Below are 22,887 nucleotides of genomic sequence, written 5' to 3' on the forward strand. Positions count from 1 at the left end.
CCAAGATCACAATGTAGAACCTGAAGCAGACCCTGACACAGACCCTGACATCAAAGACAAATTTCACTCCAGAAGCCAAAATGAGTTTCACTTTCCAGCCTACAGTCGGACATGCATTGACTGTTGCTCTGACACCAGAGGGCTGTGAATTGAACACTAACTGTACTTCCTCTGTTGAGAGCAAAAATGTCACATGCTATTGGACAGTTTGTAATGGTGCTGACTATTGTTTTTAGAATGCAACAATTCCAGATTGTACAGTTGTTAACAATTCAAGTAATTTCAAATACTCTCTCTTGTTCTCTGCTGTTCCCACACTCTGCAGAGGGAGGGGGAGGGAGAAGGAAAATCATCCTTTTTGGAACTTGGAAGCTCAAGCTTATGTCTTGGATGGAATTCAGGCTTTGCTACAAGGGCAAGACCCCTCCAAAAGCTTATTCTAGAAATAAAGGGACCCCCATGTTTTCATCCTGGTTTGGGGAGAAGGGGGTTTGGGCAATAGGCTATTGATTGGGGAAGCTTCATGTTTCAATTAGTTAACAGAAAAGGGGAAGAAGCCTTTTTCTCTGGGATTGGGAAATTTGGATTTTGTCTTTCGAATGAAGCCTTTGCTTATGGGTTATATTTCTGTTGACTGGTCTTAATTGTTTATGTGTGTGTGTGTGTGTGTGTGTGTGTGTGTGTGTGTGTATGTGTATTTACACAACATTAGGATATTTTACATCTCTCTACTGGCCTGGAGAGGTGGGAAATATTTCTATATTCTGAGATCTGGTACTGGTCGGGGTATCAGTCTCATCTTGGTAAATGTGATACAAGAGAGTTGTTTCTGTGTTTGTGTTAGTGTCTAAACTCCTATGTGTGTGTAATTTAGATCTGAAAGAGTTAAATGTTACCTGAGTAAAAAATTACTCCTTTTAGTTTGGGTTTTGAATTTGATTGCTTTGAAAGGTTTTTTGTTGGCAAAAGAAAAAACTTTGTAATATTTGTCTGTTTGTAAGTTGGGCATAAAATGTATTTCAAGGAATTTGGGAATATTGGTTTTAACTATTGTTTAATTGACATTTGTTTATACTATTTTTGAACTTTTATTTACAACCTATGTGGCATTAATTTTATGTAATAATTTTGTTTCAAGAAAGATAAGAAGGGGGATATGTTAGGGACTGTTGTCCATGGGAATACTGTAAATCTTCATCATCTGGTGTCCTTGAGTACCAGAGTGTTCGTTTACTAAGTGCCATGGGAGTGGGAGTGGATTAGAGACTACGGAGGATATTTAAGCACTTGTATTTTGGCAAATAGAGACCTTGGTGTGCACAGGGAGAACATGTTTTCCTTGTCTCCCACCCCTTCAATGCTCACCTGGGGAAGGATAAGAAAGTCTGGAAAGGGACTCAACACCTATGAATATTTTGTAGAATGCAGGGTTGAATGTACCTGCTTGCAGGAAATATAAAAGACAAAGGTCTCATTTGTAAAAATGAAACAAGGGAGTAACTATAGTTCTGTGCCAGATCCCAGCTTATAGAATTCTGAATCTGCACTTTTATCCTACAGGTTACATCATCTCTGAATCTTTAAACAATTTGTTTTACAATTGGTTTAGGCCAAATTATCTCCTGGATATATACATTGTTTATTGCTAGTCTAGTTTTTCTAGGTGGGAAATGTAACCTTATTTTTAGAATCATTTCCCCCCATCCTCATTTATTCCCTCTAGTTATAGGCACCAGGATTTGACTCCTCAAAGAAATCTAAAGCTTAATTCCAAAAGCTGTAGTGGGAATGCTCCTGTTAGATTCTCTTTCACTGATATAGCTATGTCCAATTGCTGTCAAATAATTTTGATAAATTTTATCATCTTATTTTATTTGATGACAAAACATTCATGCTTCACATATAGTTTATATTTTTATTGATTAATTCAATAGAACTATTTAGGAATTGTTTCCACCTAATTTACAAATATGATTGGTGGATTCTATAATTCAATCAAGAAGTATACTGTCCTGCTAAAGGTATTAGGGCATAGAATATCTTGTTAGTTACTTAATTGGTGCTGAGGGTATGAAACTGTCCTCTAAAAAATTTAATTACTAATCACTGAATATCAGTGGATGTTATAGCATGTTAATCATGGAACTCAGGAAGCATATGAGTTTGTCCTTTTGAAATTAGTGGTGATTACATTTTTGACCATCATAATTTTCTTAGGAGGATTTTTATTTTTGTGATGGTGGAGCAAATTACCCTTGTAAGATTAGACTATATATATATATATATATATATATATATATATATATATATATATATATATTTACTACTTCTTTTAGAATGCAAAGTTATTAAGTATGTTTTAATTTTTCTTTTGTATCCTCAGCACAATGTCTGACACAAAGTAAGCAGGTAATAATTATTTATTTACTATGGAGAGTTACTTTTTATTTATCATTTCAGAAGAACTTGAGGTCTAATTTTTTTTTACTTTTATGATCAACAGAGACACTTAAATAAATACACCTTTTCTAGGAAATTTGCAGCTTACTTTGGGTCTGTAAATAAAAATCTCATGCCCTTGAATCATGCCATATGGGATCACATACTCAGACCCATTTATAGTGTGTGATTTACATTTACAATGGCTCCTCAGCTTTGCAATTATATATAGAATAAGTTGACCATTTGAAAAATTTTTTAAAATTAATAAGCCTTTATTTTCTTTCCCTCATCTTCTTGTTCACTGGAAAATCAAACTCTCAAATCTTTGAAAAATTATATCTAGTTACATATGACAAATTCTCATATTGGCCATGTCCAAAAATGTATGTATTATTCAGCATTTTGAGCCCATCACTTCTTTGTCAGGTGATGGGTAGCATGTTTTATCCTTGGACCTCTCAAGTCTTGGTTGGTCAATGCATGGATTATAATTCTTAAGTCTTTCAAAGTTGTTTGTCTTTATAATTTATTGTTATTATTTTGGAGGAGATTTTTTCTACCCTGGAAACATTAACTAAGAGCTTGCTATAGAAATACATAGATTATGGATTATAATGTTACTATTATAATATATTTTTTTCTAATTCTTCTCACTTCTCTATTCTTCATCAATTCATTCAAATTTTCCCAGCTTTCGCTGAAACCAATCCTTTAGTTATTTCTTTTGACCCAATTGTAATCCATTACAGTTAGACCAATTTATAGGTCCACCATTAGGGTATTCATTAGGGTCTTCACACTCTCCCTCCAACATTGATTTTTATCCATATCTTTTCATCTTTGTTATTTGCTTGTTGTATGCTAAAACTTGGAGTTATTTTAATTTGTATTTCTGTTTTGGAGCATCTTTGCTAATGCTTATTGATACTGTGCATATTTTTCATCTGTTCTATCTTTTGACTCCTTACTTTTCTAGCAACCTCTTTTACAGAATGAATAAATTGAATTCTAGAGAGATGAAGCTACTTAGCTAAGATTACAGTAAAGTACATTAGGTTAGTTTAAAGACCAGCTACTATTCTTATAGAGATGATTAAAAACTCCATCTCAGAAGAGAAAAACTGACAAAATGCCAGTATGTGAAGCCTCAAAGGGATATATGCATTTTCCTCAAATCTATAAAAAAACCTCTTGGGTTCAGAAAGAATTTTCTAAATCAAAGAAGAGAGGTAGAAGAAAAATGTAGAAAAGAAATGAGAGTTATACAGAAGAGTGTTGAAAATTAACTGAAGAAAACAATACTTTTAAAACTGGTCAAATGGAAAAGAATGCAATTTTTAAGAGTATCTGAAAAGGACAACTGAAAAAGGAATCAGACTCATCATAAAGCAAATTGATCAACTTGTAAAGGGATATAACTCATCAAAAATTAACCAACTGAAAATATAAACATGAAAGTTAACTGAAAGAAACAACCCTAAAAATTAAAATTGGACAAATGGAAGCTAATGACAATGAGAAACCAAGATTCAATTGAGCAAAATCAAAAGTCTGAAAAAACAGAAGAAAATGAAAAGTAACTCTTAGAAATAAGAATCTGGAAAAGAGATACAGGAAATATAACTTTTGAATTATTAATCTGCCTGAAAGTCACAATCAGAAAAAGAGCCTGGACAATATCATGCAGGGAATTATCATGGAAAAATGCCCTAATATTCTTGAACAAGAAGATAAAAATAGTACTTGAAAGAATACATTGATCACCTCTAGAAAGAGATTCCAGAATAAAAACTCCAAGGAGTATTGTAGTCAAATTTCAGAAATCTCAGCTAAAGGGAACAATGCTGTAATCAGTCAAAAAGAAGTTATTTAAATTTCAGGGAGCCACAGTTAGGATTATGCAGGACTTCAACATTATCAGCTTCAACATTTAATGATTAAAGGGTCTGGAATATGTTCTGGGGGGGGCGGCAAGGAGTTTGGAATACAACCAATAATCAACTTCTCTACAATATTCAGCATATTCCTTCAGGGAAAAAGATGAATTTTTAACGAAATAGAGGACTTTCAAACTTACCTGCTAAAAAGAATAAAAGTATAAAGAAAATTTGATCTTCAAAAAATAACCCAAGAGAAGTGTAAAAAGGTAAATGGAAACAAGAAATTTTAATGCATAATTTTTAGATCATGACAATAAAAGGTCTTGGAAAGATATACCAAAAATAATCTAATTTTAAAGAATGAATGTATCAATTAATCATAGAAGTGATCAACAGTTTTATCCAAGACAATGAAAATGTTGACACATCATATCAAAGTTTGTGAGATGTAGTCAAACTAGTTATTAAGGGAAATTTGAGATCTATAAATGCATACATGAATAAAATTGAGAAAAGGAGATCAAAGAATTGGGCATGCTACTAAAAAAGCTAGAAAAAGAGCAAATTAAACATCCTCAATTAAATACCAAATTAAGAATTATGAAAATCAAAGGAGAAATTAATAAAATTGAAAGTAAGAAAACTATTTAAATAAAATTAGAATATGGTAAAGGGCCTCTTAGATTGGTTGTGCACTGGAAGTGAACATAGAGTTGAAGGAATACCAGCTGACCTGTTTGGTTCTCTTCCTATATGCATAAGGGGATGCAGGAAGCCGGCTTCTAAACATATGCAATTAGTGAATTTTGGCTCTTGGCCTTTTTAATTTGTGACTTTTAGATACATTTATGACTTTGTGAGCTTTGAAAGACTGGGAAAGCAGAGTCAACATAACAAGGCATAGTTTATGTTCTAATGCCACAGATAAGAGACCACCATTTGCAAGATCTTTGAAGCAACTCATCCATTCCACAAGTTTCAGCAATGAAATTGCTAGGGGGAGAGGGTTAGAGAAATAATTGTAGGGGAACACTTTAAATTTGATCCTACTCTCCTCAGGGACCCTAGTGAAATAAGGAAGATTGTGCCACCTAGTGATTTCTCTGTATCTCAATTACATAGGCTCTTGGTAGAAGGAAATTCCATTCTAAGATCAAAAGGTCCAGAAACTTGGACAAATCTGGTTCGTGCCTACTCACCATTAGCCCCACTGGCATAATCTCTTTGACAGCATCTATGAGGGAGGGGTTATATTCATACTGTGATGAGAAATTCCAGACCTGAGAAGCCTCTATTTTTGTAGTTTTGCTGATTGAGAGATTTGTTACCAAAATTCACTGGGAGCTAGTCTATGTTCATTTTAATAGGGTAATATTCATCTTGATATTGGGAATATTCTTCCCAATAATCTTAACTGCTAGATAATCCCAATAATCCCAAAGTGAGAGAGAGGGAAATAAATTTATGTTTTCTGTATATTTTCCTCTAATTAGAAAATCATGTCCTTTTTTTTAAAACAAATAGAACATGTATTTTAATATTTATCAATTGTAGTTATGGATGACAGAAATAAGTGAGTAATAAACTAAATGCTTTTGGCTGTGATGTTTATTCTTTCTTTCTTCTTTTTTATTCATAAGTTGGAAAACAAATATCTAATATTTTGTCTTTTTTTCCAATTTTTTTTACCAACTTTCAATTTTGAATGAATAAATGCAGAGACAAAAGTATATTTGCTGAGGGAGCTCTAGCTATTAAAAACTGGAAAGCCACTTCAATAGTTCTGATATAATGTTGGTAAAGTGAATTAATTGGTTAAGAAAAAAATCAGTAAACATAAAATCATAGAATCTTAAAGGGAGAAGGGCCCTCAAATCTAGTCTGACATTTTCTAGGCATGGATGCATCTACTTTTGCGAGATACCTGACAAGAATCTGTGTAGTTTATAGCTGAACTCTTTTAGTGACAGAGGACTCATTAACAACAAGATGGTATGTCAGAAAATTGTTAGGAATTTCTTTCCACTACAACCAGGAAAAATAAGCCTAACCCTCTTTCATATGATAGGCCTTAAATACATGAAATCATCTAACATCATCTTCTTAAATCTTCTTAAGACAGCATAATTTATTTTTGAAATGACTAGCCATAATGAGTGCTTCCATCAATTTTCCTTTGGCATGATTACTTGTCCCTTCACTCTCTTAGTAGCCCTCTTGTTCAACTCCAATTCATCAATGTCCTTTCTAAAATGTAGAAATCAGAAGTGAACATGATTTACTTGATGTATGTCCTGAATTCTTTAATACGCAATACAAGATTCTTATTTAATTTTAAGAAATTAAATGACAGGGATAAACATTTATAAAAATATGAAATAGCCAAATGAACTGAACAAGAAATAGAAAATTAAAACAACCTAATTTTAGAGAAAGAAATTGCATATACTATAAATGAATTTCCAAAGAAAAAACTCCAGGACCAGATGGATTTACAAATACATATATATATATATATATGTATATATATGTATATATATATATACATATATATATATATATATATGTATATATATGTATATATATATACATATATATATATATACACACACACACACACACACACACACACACACACACATATATATTTATAAAACATATAGCATGTTTACAAAAAAAGAAAAAGAAAGGATCCTTAAAAATTCTTTCTATTTCACAGGTCTTGATACATGAACTAGGGAGAACTAAAAAAAAGAAAAGGATAATCTGAAATAATAACTCTACTGAACATAGAATTAAAAATTTTAGGCAAAATTCTAAAATTCTAAAGCAACTTATCACAAAGATTATATAAAGACTACAATCAGATTAATTTACACTGGGAATACATGGTGGTTTAATACTGTTTTCATTCATTCTTGTCTAACTGTTCATGATTCCATAGATCTTAGCATGCCAGTTCCTTCTATCCTTTATCATCTTCTAAAGTCTTTTCAAGTTCAAGTTTGTTGCATATACTTTTTATTTATCTCATCTTTTGCTATCCTCTTTTCCTTTTGTTAGGGATCTTTCTCAATGTAAGGGTCTTTTCCAGTGAGTCCTGTCTTCTCATGTATTTAAGTTGCAAAATCAGTATTTGACCTTCCAATGAATAGTCTGAATTAGTTTCTTTAAATATCACTATCAAGAAAACTATAAACTTAACTATGGTTGATAGCAAAAAATCTTTAAAGATTATATGATTGTATCAGTAAAAGCAGCAAAAGTCTTTTGGCAAAATATAATATCTATTTTTGTTGAAAAAATATGCAAACTTTAGGAATAAAAGGACATTTCCTTAAAATGATAAATAATAGATATTCAAAAGCAAGAGCTATCAGTTTTACTGGAGATAAACTACCCTTTTTGGTAAAATCAAAGATGAAACATAGATTTCCATTGTCACTTGACATGATACTAAAAGAACTTACTATAAGACAAGAAAACAAAATTGAGTACCAACCAGAGCATAAGAAGAAATAAAGTTTTCATATTTTACTGTTGATCTCTTGATATATTTAAAGAATACTAAAGAATCAAATAAAAATGAACAGAAACAATAACTTTAACAAACTTGCAGTATAGAAAACATATCTACAAAAGATACCAACATTTCTATGTAATACCAATAAAACTTACTAAGAAAAAATGTAAAAGAAATTTCATTTAAAATTACTATAATATGTATCAAATACTGGGATGTCTCCCATAAAAACATAAGAGTTATATATAAACATGATTACAAATAGCTGTTTATAGAAATAGCAGCACTACATAATTGGAAAAATATTAATTACCCATAAATACAATGAACTGATATTATAAGCATGACAATTATGATAATGAAAGTAAATTAATTTATTTTTAATGCTATAACTATCAAGGATTACCTTATAGAATTAGAAAAAATAATAATGAAATTCATATGGAGGCAAAAAGATGAATCCTCTCAAGAGAAACAATGGAAAGAAGTGGGAACAAAGGGAGCCTAGCAGGATCAGATCCCAAGCTATCTTACCAAATATTAATTTTAAAACAGTTTGGTACTATATATAAATTTAAATTGTTTTTGCATAAATAACTCAAAGCTAAGATTAAAAGGGAAACAGCTGAGAAAAAAAATCTTTGTAATAAGTTTCTAAGATATCTGAGGCACTGGTTCAAATTATAAGGAAAAAAATCATTCTGCAATTGATTATTGAAACAATCTTAAGGGAAAAATCTCAGTCACATTTTTGAAAAACTGTTCTATAGCACTACTAATTTGAGAAATGTAAATTAAATGAATTTAAAAATTTCACTTCCCAACCATCAGAGTGGTAAATATGACAAAAATGTAAAATAAGAAATATTGGGTGGCGGGGGGTATGCTATGAGGAAATAACCACCTTAATGCACTGTTGATGGACCTGTGAATAGGTTCAGCTGTTTTGGGAAAACTATTTGTAATGGAACTGTGGGAAAAATAGAGGAACCACAAATATTTTACAACATCTTGTGAACTTTAGGAGTAGAAAGTCCACAAAATTTTGTGGTCTTAATAGTGGAAATAAAGGAGAGATAAAAAATATTAGTAAACTATGTAAGAACACTGTGAAGTTCATAGTCCTGTGCATTTTTGTGAATATCTATCTGTTGTCCTTAGAGAAGAGAACCTGCAATTTTGTTGAAGAGGACTTCTTTCACTAATGTAAAGGTCTTTGATGTCTTGGTCTTGAATCTTGTCCTTGAACAGGAAATATTTTCTTATCCCAATAATAATTATATTACTTGCATTCCAAATCCTTTTTCTCCCTTGCCTGATTTCTCTTTCTTTATCCCTTCCTTTCTAGTGAAATATTTTTCTATCCTGTTACCACAAATTACTTCTGACTAAGCATGCACTCCATGTGGTCCTGAAATGATATAAAAAATGAATCTGCATTTTGAATTTGTTATCAGAAAGAGTCAATTTCTTAGCTTGCTTATCAATCTCTTTGCCACTCAGTTTGGTCTTCTATCTTTGACTCATTGTCTTCAGACAATCGCTCAAGATATCAGGAGAATCCTTTTTCTCCTTCTTCTTTGAGCTCCTCTTCTCTGCTCATGTTTCTGCTACTTTTGCCATAAACTCACTTCACCTTGAAGGATTACCATAGGTTGGACCAACAGAAACTTCAGGTGCTGGCTACTGGCTACTCATCAGCTCCATTCAAGCCACAACCGGTTCCACTAACCCCACATCATGCTGTAGTGCTGCCAAAGTCATGGCAGTTCTCTTTTTCCACACCCATGTAGTACAAATGCCAGGACCCTAGGGATTCCAACAATGACTTCTTTGTGCTCTCCAAGGGTCATGTGGCTTACATCTTTTATAACAGCTGGGACTGAGGCTGGTTTTCTGCCAGAGGTTCAGCTGTTGAACTTGAGGAAGATGAGTTTCAATCTAGAAAGTCACCTTAAACAAGCCTTCATAGATGTGGCTACAGGTTCCCTTGGTCAAGGGCTTGGAACAATTTGTGGAATGGCCTACACTGGCAAATATTTCAACAAAGTCAGCCATAATGTCTATTGTTTACTGGGTGATGGGGAAGTGTTTGAAGGCTTCATGTGGGAGGTCATGGCCTTCTCAGGACTGTACAATTTGAATAACCATCTTTGCCATCTTTGACATTAACTGGCTGAGCCAGTGTAACCTTTCCCTACTGCAATACCAAGTTGAAGGGTACCAGAACCTATGTGAATCCTTTGGGAGGAATGTAATCATTGCAGATGGCCATGATGTGGAAGAACAAACCTTAGACCAGGACAAACATAAGCCACTGGCTGTTATTGCAAAAGACATTTAAGGACAGAGGAATCTCAGGAGTGGAAGATAAGGAATCTTGGCATAGGAAGTCATTTTCCCAAAACACGGCAGAACAGGCCATCAAGGAAATCTATGTTCAAATCCAAAGCAAGAAAAAGATTCTAGCTACCCTCCCTAAAGTTAACATTACCAATATCCATCTGCTATCTTCTCCCAAATTACAAGCTCAGAGATAAGCAAGTCATCCACAAAGTCTTTGGCATGGCCCTGGCTGAATTGGGAAATGCCTGTGATTGTGTGATTGCCCTGGATGGAATTACCAAGAATTCTACCTTTCCTGATATCTTCAAGAAGAGTATCCTCATCACTTCATTGAGTATTTCGTTGCAGAACAGAACATGATGAGCATCACTGTGGGGTGACTCTTAGTACCTGTGCCTCTCTGTAGCATGCCACCTTCTTTTCCAGCACCTTCGACCAGATCTGGATGGCAGCCATTTCTAAGAGCAACATCAACCTGTGTGGCTTGCACAGTGGGGTGTACTTCAATGAAGATGGTCCTTCTCAGATGACCCATGAAGATCTTTCTAGGTTCCAGAGCATTCCCAATGGTACAGTTTTTTACCAGAGTGATGCTGTGACCATTGAAAAAGCTATAGAGTTAACTGCCAACATGAAAGACATCTGTTTAATATACCCAGAGAATACAATCATTTACTACAACAACAACAATGAATATTTCCAGACTGGCCAGGCCAAGTTGGTCCTGAAGAGTAAGGATGATCAACTGACAGACTTAAACTGGTGTGAACCCCCCCTCCATGAAGCTGGCACCTGCAGAGCAGCTGAAGAAAGAAAAGATCAACATTGGGCTGCTAGGTCCTTTTACCAGTATGCCCCTGGATATATTTTTTTAAATTGATATTTTATTTTATTTTTCCAATTACATGTTATGGAAGCTTTTCAGCATTCATCCATTTGTATATTTATAAGTTACACATTTTTCTACACCCTTCCCTTCCCATTCTCCTTCTCTCCTCTGTGGTGAACAGTCAGGTAAAAGTTGTAGATGTATTTTAATGTTTAGTATATTTAAATATTAGTCATTTTGTATCTGAGGTATTATGGTTAAGGAAAGAGAATGAAAATCATGAGATAAGAAGGAGTAACATAATAGAGGTTGTAAAAATGTGAACATAGTATCCATTCTGATTCTGTGGGGCCTTGTGTTTTGTTTTTTTTTGCTTTGTTTTTCTTCTGTATGTGAATGGCATTGTCCATAACAGATCTCCCAGGGTTGTCCTAGATCTCTGAATTGATGAGAGGGGCTGCATCCATCATAGATGATCAACTCACAATGTTATTAACAATGCGTACAATGTTCTCTTGGTTCTTCTCTCTTCACTCAGCATCAGTTCATGTAATTCTTTCTGTGCTTCTCTAAAGTCCAAGCATTTATGGCTTCTTATAGAACAATAGTATTCCACAGCATTCATATATCATAATTTGTTCAGCCATTCCCCAGTTGATGGACATCCCCTCAAATTCCAATTCTTTACCGGGTCAAAAAATGATTTGCTATAGATATTTTTGAAAATGTGGGACTTTCCCCATTTTTTGTGATTTCTTTTAGATATAGCCCTAGTTTTGGTATCACTGGATCAAAAGGTATAATCAGTTTTATTGCTTTTTTGGGCATAGTTGCAGAATGCATTGTAGAATGATTGGATGAGTTCACAACTCAATCAACAATTTAGCCTCTCCAACATAGTCAATTTTCCTTTTTACCACCTTAGCCAGTCTGATAGGTGTGAGGTGGTACATCATAGATGTTTAACTTGCATTTATTTTTTTAGTGGTTTTTTTTGCAAGGCAGTGGAGTTAAGTGACTTGTCCAAGGTCACATAGCTAGGTAATTATTTAGTGTCTGAGGCTGGATTTAAACTCAGGTACTCCTGACTCCAGGGCCAGTGCTCTATCCATTGTGCCATCTAGCTGCCCCATATTTTTCTAATTAGTAATGACTTGGAGCATGTTTTTCATAGTCTATATGTAGTTTTAATTTCTTCACTTGAAAACTATCTGTTCATATCCTTTGACCATTTATCAGTTGGGGAATGACTTAAAAACCTTATAAATTTGATCTGTTTATCTTCTCTTATCTATGTTTTCAAAGATTTTATTGACCTTCTTAACTGCCTTCTTGTTTGTTATATGTGGTTAGAATTTTCTACTACTGAGAGAAGTAGGTTGAGATGCCCCACTATTATAGTTTTGCTTTCTGTGTCTCCTTGGAATTCATCCAGTTTCTCCTGTAAGAATATGGATGCTATACCACTGTGTATATATTTTGACTAATGATAAAACTTCATTCCTTATTATGTCCTTTAAAAAGATGTAATTTCCTTCCATATTCCTTTTAATTAGATCAATTTATCAGTACCACTATTTGTGAAAATTGTTTTCTAACTTTCTGTTTATCTTCTAATCTTGACTGCATATATAATTAAAATATATTAACTTAATATAGTCAAAATCATCCATTTTACAATTTATATGTACTCTATTTCTTGTTCGTTGATAAATTTCTCCTCTTTTCATAGTTCTAACAGAGAGAGTAGGGGCAGCTAGGTGGCGCAGTGGATAAAGCACTGGCCCTGGAGTCAGGAGTACCTGGGTTCAAATCTGACCTCAAACACTTAATAATTACCTAGCTGTGTGGCCTTGGGCAAGCCACTTAACCCCATTTGCCTTGTAAAAAAAAAACAAACCTAACCCCCCCCCAACAGATAGAGTATTTCTTGATTTCTTAATTGGTCTATGGTATCACCCTTTATATTGTAATTCTGTACCCATTTTGACCTGTTTTTGGTAAAGAGTGTAAGACATGGGTCTATGCCTAGTTTTTGTCATACAATTCTCCATTTTCCCAGTAGTTTTTGTCAGATAGAGAGTTCTTATCTCAAAAGCTAATGTCTTTGTGTTTGTCATTCACTACTATTTCTTTTGCACCTATTCTAATCCACTGGTCCATTACTCTATTTCTTAGGCAATGCTAGGAACTTTTGATGACTGCCACTTTATAGTCTAGTTCTAGACCTGGTACAGATAGGCCACCATCCTTTACAATTATTTTCATCAATTCTCTTGATATTCTTGATCTTCTGTTGCTTCAGATGAATTTTGTCATTATTTCTTCAAGCTCTGTAAAATATTTATTTCATACTTTTATTGGAATGGCACTGAATAAGTAATTTAATTAGGGTGGAATTGTCATTTAATTATATTAACTCTAGCTAACTATGAGCAATTTATGTTTTTCAGTTTAGATCTGACTTTATTGGTGTGAAAATTATTTTGTAATTGTGTTCATACAGTTTCTGGATTTGTCTTAGGAGGTAGATCACCAAGTACTTTATATTGTCTAGAGTTACTTTAAATTGAATTACTCTTTCTATTTCCTGCCCTTGGGCTTTCTTTTGGTGACATATAGAAATGATGATGCCTTCTGTGGGGTTTTTGCATATACTACTACTTTGCTGAAGTTTTTCATTGTTGCAAGTAGTTTTTTACTTGATTATCTAGGGTTCTAAGTATGCCATCATAGCATCTGTAAAAAAAGTGAACGTTTCACTTCCTCATTACCAATTCTAATTCCTTCAATTTATTTTCCTTCTCTTATTGTTAAAGTTAGCATTGCTAATATTATATTGAATAATAGTGATGATAATGGGCATACTTGTTTCACCCTGATCTTATTGGAAATAGTCTTATTTTATTGCATTACATATAATATTTGTTGATGATTTTTAGACAGATACTACTTATTATTTCAGGAAAACTTTTTTTCCTATACTCTCTAGTGTTTTTTAAGTAGGAATGAGTGTTGTGATTTGTCAAAGGCTTTTTCTACATCCATTGAGATAATTATATGATTTCTGCTAGTTTTGTTATTGATTTGTTCAATTATGTTGCATGTTTTCCTGATATTGAACCATCCCTGACTACTTGGTATAAATCTGACTTGATCACGGTGTTTATACTCGTAATAACTTGTAATCTCTTTGCTAAAATTTAATTTAAGACTTTTGCATCAATGTTCATTAGAGAGACTGGTCTATAATTTTGTTTGCCTGTTTTGTCTCTTACTGGTTTAGGCATCAGTACCGTATTGATTTCATAAAAGGAATTTGACAGAATAGTTTCTTCTAGTTTTAAGTAGTTTATGTAGAACTGGAATTAATTGCGTCTTAAATGTTTGATAGAATTCATTTGTAAATCCATCTTGGCCTAGAAAGTTTTTCTTGGGGAATTTATTGAAGGTTTCTTGAAATTTTTTTCTGAAATGGGGTTACTTTCTTTTCTGTTAATCTGGGTATTTTATATTTTTGTTAATATTCATCCATTTCTGGGGGTGGCCTTGGAGTCAGTAGTACCTGGATTCAAATCCAGTCTCAGACACTTAATAATTACCTAGCTGTGTGGCCTTGGGCAAGCCACTTAACCCTATTTGCCTTGCAAAAACCTAAAAAAAATATTCATCCATTTCTCTCTTGTTGCCAAATTTATTGGTTTATAGAAGGGTAAAATAGTTCTGAGTTATTTCTTTAATTTCCTCCTCTTTAGTAGTGAGTTTACTCTTCCATTTTTGATATTGGTAATTTGGTTTTCTTTTTTTTAATCAGATCAAGCAAAGTTTTTATCAGTTTATTGGTATTTTCATAAAATCAACTCAGTTTTATTACATTGATGATTTTTTTTGTTTTCAAATTTATTAATTTCTTCTTTGGTTTTCAGAATTTGTAATTTGTTATAATTGGAGATTTTTTAAATGAGTTATTTGTGTAGAATTTTTAGTTACATCTCCAGTTCATTGATCTCCTCTTTTGCTATTGTTTTATATAAGCATTTAGAGGCAAAAAAAATTTCCCCTAAAACAGTTTTGACTGTATCCCATAAATTTTGGTATGATGTCTCACTATTGTCATTTTCTTTGATGAAATTTTGATTTTTTTCTATGATTTGTTGTTTGATCATTATTTTTTCAAATTAGGTTATTTAGTTTACTAATTATTTTTTATGTATCTTTGCATGGCCCTTCATTACATATAATTTTTGTTGCAAATCATCTGAGGAGCATACATTTATTATTTCTGCCTTTTTACATTTGATTGAAAAGTTTTTATACCCTAGTAGTCTGCTAGGTGATGCAGTAGATACAGCACTGGACTTGGTGTGAAGCATGGGAGTTCAAATGTAGCCTCAGACACTTGACACCCATTAGCTGTGTGCCCTTGGGGAAGTCTCTTAACCATTATTGCCTTGCATCCAGGGCCATCTCCAGTCATCCTGATTCATATCTGGCCACTAGACCCGGATGACTCTGGAGGAAAAAGTGGGGCTAGTGATCTAACACAGCAACCTTTCACTCAAATCCAATTCATGTGCTTGTCATGACATCACTTTCCTGATATTATGGTCTTTTTAAGAATGAAGGACAACTATCTTTTATGCCCTAATACATGGTCAATTTTGGTATGGGTGCTATGTGTACTGCAGACAAAAAGATATTTTCCTTTCTATCCCCATTCACTTTCCTTCAGAGGTCTATCATCTTTTTTTTTTAGGTTTTTTTGTAAGGTAAAGTGGCTTGCCCAAGGTCACACAGCTAGGTAATTATTAAGTGTCTGAGGCCAAATTTGAACTCAGGTCCTCCTGACTCCAGGGCCAGTGCTCTCTCTATTGCACCACCTAGCCGTCCCCTTATGTAAGTTTTTAAAGATTTTATTGACCTTCTTAATTGCCTTCTTGTTTGTTTTATGTGGTTAGATTTTTCTACTACTGAGAGAAGTATATTGAGATCCCCCACTATTATAGCTTTGCTCTCTGTGTCTCATTAGAATTCATTCAGTTTCTCCTGTAAGATTATGGATATTATACCACTGTGTATATATTTTGAATAATGATAAAACTTCATTCCCTATTATGTCTTTTAAGAAAGATGAAATTTCCTTCCATATTCCTTTTAATTAGATCAATTTTCACTTTTGCTTTGTCTGAAATGAAGCTTGCTTCTCCTGATTTTTTTTTTTTTACTTCTGTTGGAGCATAATATATTTTCCTCCAGCCTTTTTCCCTTACCCTATGTTTGTTTTTCTGCTTCAAATGTGTAAAGAACATAGTGTAGGATTCTGGTTTTTAATCCATTCTGCTATCTACTTTCATTTTTTTGGGGAGAGTTCATCCCATTCACATTTACTGGTGAGGCTAGTATTTCTGCATTCTCTCCATGCTATCTTTCCTCTATTTATACTTTTCTCTTTCCTTTCCTCTTATTGTTCCTCACCAATATTTTGCTCCCTTTCTCTTATAACTCTTCTTTTAAATTTTAGCTTTAATGTTACTTTTAACTTCACCTCCACTTTAATTAGCCCTTTCTTCCCCTTTCTTTCTCTTCCCCACTATGGTGTAGAACAGATTTTTATACTCCATTGGTCATGTATGTTATTTCTCTTTGGGTAAAATATGTTGATTTACTAAGTATTCACACCTTTAATTCTTTTCCTCTACTATAATATGTCTTTGTGCCTCCTCACCTGGTTTTATTTATTCACTAATGCCAAGTCTTTTCCTAGTATAGTCCTTCTTTTCATATCTTTATTGTTTTAACATTGTCTTTTACCTACAACCCCTCTGTCAAAATAAACTGTTTTTATGTAACCTGATAGAAGTATCTTTTCCAAAGGTTGATTCATTGATTGCTTGCTCTACTGATAAATAGCAGTATACCTTCAGAAATACACATCTCAAGAATCATAAATTACATCAAATTATAATCAGTTTATATGGTCCCCTCTTTTCAAGTTTTCTCCATGGACACACAATCCTCATGAATCAAAGCACTGTGCAAAATCATATCATTTCATGGACTGTTTGATGCCACCCTCAAACCCCCATCCTCCCCTCCATTTGCTGCCAAAGCAAAATCATATCATGATCTTTTCATGTCCAGTCCCTCTAAGTACACTCTTTTCTTCATCGCTACAGTTTTCTGACAATAGCCCTACAAACACTCTTGAACCAAAGTATAAGGTACACTCTCTCTCCCTTTGGCCCTTTAGCTTTAGCATGCCAACCATTGCACTGAATCCCTCCTTAACTAAAATATTGGGCACACTCTCTTCATCTGGCCCTATAGTACTTCAACTATAGCAACATAACCTTTGTTAACTAAGTTTGGAATAAAGTAAGAACACTTCCTGATCTATTAATGTCTAAACCTTCGACATACACTCCCACCTATGTCCCTATTGCATTACAATCTTCCTTAACTAAAGTCTCTAGTAAAGTAAGGTCACTTCATGATTTAATTATGTATAGACCCTCTAAGTGCTCTCCCTCTTTCTGACTTAATAGGAAATAGCATTCTCATAATCAACATCATTTCATGTCTCATTTATACCCATATTCTCTAAGTACAATCCCTTCAACTATATCATATATCCAGCTATATCCAACCAATACAATTCTCAAGAATCACTCGTATTATCTTCCTTTTTAGGGATGTATTCAGTTTAATTTCTCTCCTTTCTGTTTACCTTTTAAACATCTCGAGTCTTGTATTTGAAGATCAAATTTTCTGTTCAGTTCTGGTCATTTGATCAGAAAATTTTGGAAGTCCACTATTTCCCTAAACATCCATCTTTTCCCCTGACAGAATATGCTGAATTTTGTAGGATAGTTAATTCTTGATTGCAATTCAAAGCTTTTGCCCTCTAGCATATTACATTCTAGGTCTTCTGATCCTTAATGAAACTGATAAGTCTTTTTTGATTCTGATCTTGCTTCCCTCATATTTACATTGCTTTATTTTGACTGCTTGCTATATCTTTTCGTTTAGTTGTGAATTCTGGCTATGATAGTCCTTGGAGTTTTAACCTGGGGTTTCTTTGTGGCATTGTTCTGTGTATTTTTTCAAGGACTATTTTGTCTTCTTGATCTAGTATATTAATTTTTTCATGATAACTTCCTAAAAGATAATTTCCAGGTTCTTTTTTGATCTAGGTTTTCAGGTAGACCAATAATTCATAAATTATCTCTCCAGGTCTTTTGTTTTTCTTAAAAGGTACTTTACATTTTCTTTGATTTTTTTCAGTCTTTTGATTTTGTTTGATGGAATCTACGTGTCTCAAAGAATCATTAGCTCCTATTTATTCAACTCTAATTTTTAGGCTTTTACTTTCTTCAGTTAACTTTTGCATTTGACCTTCTTAATTGCCTTCTTGTTTGTTTTATGTGGTTAGAATTTTCTCCTAGTAAGAGAAGGAGGTTGAGATCCTCCACTATTATAGTTTTGCAGTTTTGCTGTGTCTCCTTGAAATTCATTGTTTCTTCTGTAAGAATATGGATGTTATACCACTGTGTATATATTTTGAATAATGGTATTAATTGTATTTTTTTGATGAGTTATTTTTTTCCAGTTGATCATTTTTTTACTTTTAAAGGAGTTGATTTCTTCAGTCAATTTTTCATAATTCTGTATGGCTCTCATTTCTTTTTTCCATTTTCTTCTTCCTCTCTTATTTGGTTTTTAAATATTTTTAAGCTCTTCCATGAGGTTTTGAATTTGAGTCCAATTTATAAACCCCTTTGAGACTTCCTTTCTAGGTACTTTATCATTGCTTTGTTCTTCTGATATAGCATTTTATCAACTCTATCCAACTAGTAACTTTCTATATAGTTAGTACTCTACTTGCTTTTTTGTTTGTTTGTTTATTTTGTTTGCTCATTTTGATGGTTGAGCTCTATTCTTGGGGAATAGAGAGTATAGTCCCAAGCTTTTGTGTTGGAATTGCAAATTGGTTCCTGGCTTTTCACTTGTCTAGGTCTTGCCTATGCAGTCCAGGTTTTGCCTATGCAGTGGTTTGTTCCATATCCAGTTTTATCTGTTGCCCCAGTGTTCCTAGGGTTCAGACTTTATCTGGGGTTGGGACCCTCCCTACTGGTATGCTATCTAGCTGAATTGGGGGCTGGGCTGCTATGTAGCTGCTGGAACCTGGGTTGCTATGTAACATTAGCTGGGCTCTCGGCTTCATTTACCTTTGGTTTTCCCACTTCTTACCTAGCTAGGCTATTCTTCCCCTTTACTCCTGAAGAGACAGATCTTCACTAAAGATCCTTCATGAAGTCCAGAGTCAAGAACTTGCTTTACTCTTTTTTTCCTGATAGGATATGTAGCTTTAATGTCTGTGTAGTGGTTTCACTTAAAGTTCTGTAGGGAAAAACTCCATGAAACTCATCATTGAGAATTCCCAAGCTACCCATGATAGTATCCTGACTGGAAGACCATAATTATGAAGGTGGAATAGGAAAGACTGTGACTCCTGCCATGATGAGTAAACCTGGTATCACCCTAAGTTGCTTGGCTGCCATCAACATCCTGAGAAGTGTGAGGGCAGCAGAACTGCTGAAGATGTTTGTCATTGACAAGGATGCCATTGTTAGTCTGTCAAAGTGAACTTGTCTCAAGTCTAAGACTCCTGCTGACAATTCTAGATCAAATACATAAGAAGGGGAGAGAGAGAAAAATATTACTGTAACTTTAAATACATTAAGTAACTTTTGCTTTTACTAAAGATAAACTGGAAAATAAAAATTATTAAATATTTTGAGAAAATAGATGTCAAGAGAATTCCATGAAAATATTAAATATGAAGTTCCACTATTGAGAAATGAATGAATAAATTATGGTATAGGAATGTGATGGAGGACAATTATACAATAAGAAATAAGTAAAAATTAAATTTAAAAAATATGGAAAGTTTGCCTGAAGAAACTAGCATCAACAAAATCTTATAAATAGAAAAGCATGGGGAACATAAGAGGAATAATGAGAAGTTCAATTTAATTAGAGCATGGAATATTTGTAGAGGTATATAAAAAGATAAAACTGAAGTGGAAGATTAAAACCATATTGTGAGAGAACCTGAAAATTAGGGGAAGGAGTTGTCTATTATTTTATAGGTAATTGGAATCCATAGAAAAATTTTGAGTAGGAGACAGTCATTGCAAGAGCTTTGTTTTGGAAAAAAAATCCTAACTGCGATAAGTTAGATATATAGTCATGGGAGGAAAAGATGGAAGGTGGGGGACGCAGATGAATAGATCATTGAATTAATCCATGTGTAAAAATAATGAGAGCTTAAATAAAGATGGTAGATTTGAGAATAGAAAGGAATGAGTGAGAATGTATGAAGGATATTGCAATGATAGAATTAAATTAGAATATGGCAATTTACTGTATGCATAGTATTGTTAAAGATTATTCCTAGATTTTAAACCTGCCTGAGTGAAATGGAAGAGTAGGAACTAAGATTGGTTTTGATAGTAGATGTGTGGAAGTGTCAAACATCCAAGAGAAGACAATCAAATAAGAAGTTTGAAAGTTGGAATTATTCAATTATAGTATGACAGAGGTCAGGGGTGGAGATAATAATTTGACATTCATTTATTTAAAGGTGATAATTTAATTTAGGTGTCAGATTAAATGAGACATAAAGAGAAGGCATAGAAAGAGGATAGAGGACAAGAGAGGTGAAGGGAGGGGAAGGGAAAGAATGCTTATATTAAACAGGTTTTTAGCATGTAAGTGGGAGAGAAGAAGGGAAAAATGGCATGGGTGTTAGAAAACAGAAGTGGTAAGAACTATGAATCAGAGAGCTATGAGCTAGTTAGGTTATGGGGATAAGAGAACATAAAGAAGGAGATGATCAATAGTGTCAGATGCAGTAGAATGGTTAAACATGACTGGAAGAAAATCATTGGATTTAGAGAAAAATAATAAAGAAGTCTTAGTAATCTTGAAGATAATTCAATAGAATGATAAGGAAAGATGGAAGCTTTCTTTTTTTTTCCTTTATGGAGGCAATTGTGGTGGTGTTCCAAGGTTTCTGTGAGTTTAGAATAAAACAATAGTAGTAAGGTACCTTGTACATTAACAAACTTACTTTAACAAATTTACTTGAACAAATCTTAAAACATTATATATATATATATATATATATATATATGTGTGTATATATACATATATGCTAACTGCCATTTATTATCATTATTTTCATTATCATTAGCAATAATATTAATGGTAATCACTCTGGGCCAAGATCAACTGGTGAGAGGCAAAGGAGAAATTAAGGATGTAGGAGATGAAAATATTTTTATAATAAGGTTCTTTATTTTTTGAGGATTTTTTGCAAGGCAATGGGGTTAAGTGGATTGCCCAAGGCCACACAGCTAGGTAATTATTAAATGTCTGAGGCTGGATTTGAACAGGTACTACTGACTCCAGGGCCAGTGCTCTATCCACTGTGCAACCTAGCCATCCCTAGAATAAGTTTCTTAATGAGATACAAGAAAATATGATCAAGAACAGAGTCAGAGTATTGAATCTTGGTGAGGAGATGGACTACTTTGTTCTCTGAGAAAAGAAGTGAGAAGAAAAATATGGATGAGAATATATAGAGGAGAATAAAAGGGCAGTTGATGACCACCAAGAGACCTTTAACTTAGTAAAGCTGTAGGTGAAAATCATCTTCTAGAGGACAAAGAAGTTTGGAGCACAGGTAAGGGTTTTGAATGATTACTGGAAGGAATATAATGGTCACTAAAAGATACATACATGAATATAAACATTAATAATGCTGCATCTTGCTAAAAGATTCTTTACACTTCAAATGTAGAGGATATACTGAGGTTTGTTAATTTCTCATTTGATCCAGTTTACTTTTGTGCCAATTGGCTTTTCTCCAGTATTTCCACTAGCTTCTTTTCTTAATTGTTCTGTTACCAGCATCACTTGAGAAGAAATTAGATTCTGCCATGATTTGAAATGTCTCAAATAAACCCAGGAAAGCATACTGTCCTTCTGAACAATTATGGATAGTTGACCTCTAACAGTAGGATAGTTTCTGTTGCCATAGGAAACAAAAAAATGGCTTTTACAAGGATAGAATAATCATAGTGTATTTATTTAAATTCAGGGGTGGGGGTGGAGAGTGTGCTGCAAAATTAGACTTTATCCAGAGGCTTTGGAGAGTAAAAGTGGTAACAATCTGTGACAAAAATTTGACATTGTTTTCTCTATCCATAAGACATTCTTCAGAAATTCTCCATTATTTCCTGTTTGTATTCAGCCACTCAATCATTGGGGCTCATATATCATTTGGGGGTTGTGGATTATAGGGGAAGCTAGTAGGGAAGCAAAGGATTTTCCTGTAACATCTTTAGAGAAAACAGATTAACAATTTTTGATTAAAGTAGAGCTCTGAATATATTGTTTTTACCCTGTAAATATGAAATAATCATTGCAGTAGAAATGTTTCAACTCTGGTGCTGTGTCTAAATATTTCAACATCTTTCTCTCCATTAAAAGTGGTCCGGCCATTTCAAAAGAATTTTGGCCTTTCAGATGATTGAAGATGTTGATGTTCATAGGAAATTAAAGCTTCCTTTTCATGTAAGTGTTCACTAATTTAACCCAATTAACTTTTTGAGCAAGAACATTAAGCCTATATGATGGCACATGTTTCTTCCCATTCCTCAAATCTCAATTTTATGAAATCTATATTTTGGGTGTCTATCATTAAATAAAAATACTCTTTGGAGAACTGCAGAAAATTTAACTGACCAATCTGTTATTGAGATAATTTCAAAACTAGTTAAACTTAAATCTATCTTCAG

General features: G+C 33.5%; 1 pseudogene; it reads left to right on the plus strand.

Annotated features, from left to right (window-relative positions):
* LOC141519172 (transketolase-like) overlaps positions 1-19,666 on the plus strand; it is a 55,719-nt pseudogene extending 36,053 nt beyond the window's left edge.
* Positions 19,667-22,887: the final 3,221 nt, after the last annotated feature.

The sequence above is a fragment of the Macrotis lagotis genome, chromosome 3, assembly GCF_037893015.1.
Source record: "Macrotis lagotis isolate mMagLag1 chromosome 3, bilby.v1.9.chrom.fasta, whole genome shotgun sequence".
Taxonomy (NCBI): Eukaryota; Metazoa; Chordata; class Mammalia; order Peramelemorphia; family Peramelidae; genus Macrotis; species Macrotis lagotis.